This window comes from Coffea arabica, chromosome 4e, assembly GCF_036785885.1.
Source record: "Coffea arabica cultivar ET-39 chromosome 4e, Coffea Arabica ET-39 HiFi, whole genome shotgun sequence".
Lineage (NCBI taxonomy): Eukaryota > Viridiplantae > Streptophyta > Magnoliopsida > Gentianales > Rubiaceae > Coffea > Coffea arabica.
The window spans coordinates 20,585,412-20,588,893 of NC_092317.1; the positions used below are offsets into that span (position 1 = coordinate 20,585,412).

The 3,482-nt window shown below is 36.9% G+C and overlaps 1 long non-coding RNA gene across 1 annotated transcript; it reads right to left on the reverse strand.

Moving 5' to 3' along the window:
- Positions 1-285: 285 nt before the first annotated feature.
- On the reverse strand, positions 286-1,261 carry LOC140005738 (uncharacterized). The gene is made up of 2 exons (XR_011813308.1): positions 1,204-1,261; positions 286-484 (listed from the first exon to the last, which is right to left on the reverse strand). It is a non-coding gene; the product is annotated as an uncharacterized lncRNA (long non-coding RNA).
- Between the last annotated feature and the right edge of the window lie 2,221 nt (positions 1,262-3,482).

The following is a 3,482-nucleotide window of genomic DNA, read 5'->3' on the forward strand; positions in this document are numbered from 1 at the left end:
CTATACAACTATTGTGGCGACCCCACTTCCCCCTGAGGCGAACCAAAGGGTTGGCGGGCCGTCTGCCCAGCTCTCGCCAGGACTCACGCACGCACACTAACCCAAATCCTATCGAAGAATAGCCTAACTATTACAATGTCGCTTCCTTTCAAAATAAGTCAACATCTACCACATTAACTTCAGAGACAACAAGGAACTTAAAATCGCCAATCTATGGCCCTTAGACATCACATGCTCTAGAACCAAGGAATAAGGTCGTTCGTATCTAGTTACATCAATCCATAATTCACAAACACAAATATATTATCCAACCTCCGAAATAGGGTTTACACATTTTCCAGCTTCAAGCGGCAATCCAAAAACAAAAGTACAGAATTCAAGTTAAAACACAATACAAGCCTACACAATAGCCATAATATTCGTTACATCCCATACGAGAAGAAAAGAAACATGAATAAGTCTCAGCGCTTTCAGTCTCCAGAACCTATTAAGGAAAACAAATACGTGGGGTGAGCTAAAGCTCAGTGGTGCCCCAAAACATGCAATCACATAAATCAAACAGCGGTTAATAATTTAAATCAAATTGAAACAGTTAGGAAAGCGTGTAACAGCACAAGGTAGGATACAAGGGCTCTCAGGAGCCATTTTCCACGTTTGATCAGATACCATCGTAGTTGACCCTCCGTCAACTTTCCCTACTTAATTTCCATGTAGATACACTTATTTTAAACCTAACCCGTCACCGTTCATACCTCTGCTTTGGGCCCAAACTTCATCTACCGACGCAGTATACTCGAGATATACCCGTAATAAAATTTTGTCGAAGGATTCACCTATCGACTTTATTGTAGATCGATTCAGATGTCGAGGGATTCACCCAACGACTCACTACATTTAGATTCAAGGTTTTTGTAGATCGATTCAGATGTCGAGGGATTCACCCAACGACTCACTACATTTAGATTCAAGGTTTTTGTAGATCGATTCAGATGTCGAGGGATTCACCCAACGACTCACTACATTTAGATTCACGGATTCATTAGAGAATGTTTCACACATGTCACCACTCGAACGGCTAGTGCGATAAAGTACACACTGCTCACTTCGATGGATCAAAAATCATTCATTGCATTTTGACAATTATCACATAGCGAATTGATAAAGCGCTTAACCACATAACATAGAACAAGCAGGGACACTCACCAAGAGTGAAGTTCAGATATTGGATTGAGGATCGAATTCCGCGTCCTCGTAAAATCCTAGAATATCAGAATTTAAGCCATAAGTCTTCTATTGGAACTTTTGGCTTGCACATGTAGAGTTTTCTAGCATGTTGCTAGTTTACTTTTTCTCAAAATATTTTACTTGGAATCGAGCTTGTGAGAACCGTACAATATTTCTTATAATATTCCTGGAATACTTTTCCTCGAAGAAAATACTATTATTATTTTCTTAAAATAAGTCGGCAAGATATTTAATATCAAGGCTAGAAGTATACCTTGAGAAAAAGTTCCTTTGAGTGGCGGTGCTTGCAAAATCTTTGCTAAGGCTTTAGGGTAAGGTCTATTGAAAAATGTTGCTAGAATAAGGTTTTTCTTTTCTTCTTGCCAAGCAGGTTGCTACGTTTAAAACCAAAATGATCGAGTTTCACCTTTTAAATTTTCCTTAGTTCCGACTAGCCTTAAACGATTTATAACGAAGGAAGGAATTTGGAACAAAACTAAGGTTTTGAGTCTGGGAGAATCATTTCCCCAAATTGATAAGGCTAGTTTAACTTAAGGGATAAAAGTCATGTTGCCCAAGTTTCTAAGGCAAAAATAGTAGACGCTATGTTTAGCAATATGATGCTAAATCTGTACCGTTCGAGACTTAAAGCAAAATATTTTTCATTTACTTAGTCAAGCGTTTACTTGGAGTCACAAGGTCGGTACAACTTCTCACATTTTCGATTCCAATCCAAAATCACGTTTTCTCAATATTGCACAATTAGAATTTAAACAGTAATAACACTAGGGCTCGTCAATTCTTAGCCCTGTGTTCCAACAAATTTATATCTAAGCATAAGCAGGAAAATTTACCAAGGCTTCGTCAATACTTAGCACTTGATAATCAGTACTTATATCAACTCACAGTTTCACAAAATAGTAGCACAGATTTCCAAACAAATTTCAGCAATTCAGTTATCCATGCAGGATGGGAATTCATAGAGCCCACCGTCAACAATTTCGACACATTATGCTCCAATGAAAATAATGTCGACCATTAGCTTTGCGAACCTTGGAATACGAGTAGAAATTGTTTCACTAGCCAGGCTTAAGCATACGTTTAGCAAGTACCTTCTTACCCTCTAATCCTTTGAAAATTTCAGGAACACCCTAGGGTCAAACCACAATTCAGTCAAGAGTTTGAACCACTAGTAATATAAGGTCCCAATCCGAATTCAAGTGGAGATTTAAAATGAAACAGGTCATTCATGCCAAACAGTTTACTTTGAAAATTCACCGACAGTAGTACACATGGAGTAAAAATACGAAATTTCTACAGGGCGAAGATCTATGATTCTAGTTTCAAATGCCGCTGACGGCGCCTTAAACGGATTTTCCTACCCCAAGATATAACCGTTTTATCGAGACTGGTCAGGGACTTCCGAAAATCTGGAGTTTCATTTTTCACTTATGAAAAACTCCTTTTTCTTTTCTTTTCACACCAAAAGTTTTTATTCAAACCATCGTACATTTCTTATAGGGCTCCAAAACAACATATTTCAAGCATCATTTTTCAAGAAAAATTTCCAAGAACCAAGCAAATTTTCAACTCAATTCTCGGCTGTCTCAACGAAAATTCCAGCAATTGTATACTAGCGTTTTTGGTTTCAGCTTTACATGTACTAATTGGTTCATTGCTGAACAAATTGTATATCTTAAAATTTGTATCTCTTATGAAATTCTGAGCCATCATAATCCAAGGAAATAAAATAAATTTCCAGAAACAAATTGAATTTTTCCAACGATATTGAAATTCTGGTTCATACCCCTTCGGCTATCACCCAAAATTTCCAGCAATCAATCTACTTTAGTTCGAATTTTTCCCTTGGTTTAATTATGGTGTTAGTTACTCAAATTCAGTATTTAAACACATAGCAAGATAATGAACAATTCCAGCTTAAGAGTTGAATTTAAACCATGGTTACAAACCCCAAAATTTCCAGGTTTAAACCTCACGGCTTCTCTCAAGATTTCCAGAAATAACAATGGTTCTAAAACAGAATTTTCTTTGGTTAAAGCAGAATTTTTGGTACTCTATTAGGACATGTAAACACGTAGCTAGCTAGTAGAGGTTTTCAAATCAAATCCAGGTTCAAGCTACTATTGTACTCAACTAACACAAATCCAGAAATTTTACCAACTATTCTCGAATGATCATTCATGAACCAAATTTTTCGGCTTTCCTTTTATTTTCCAAGTAATCCAGGCTAATTAAAT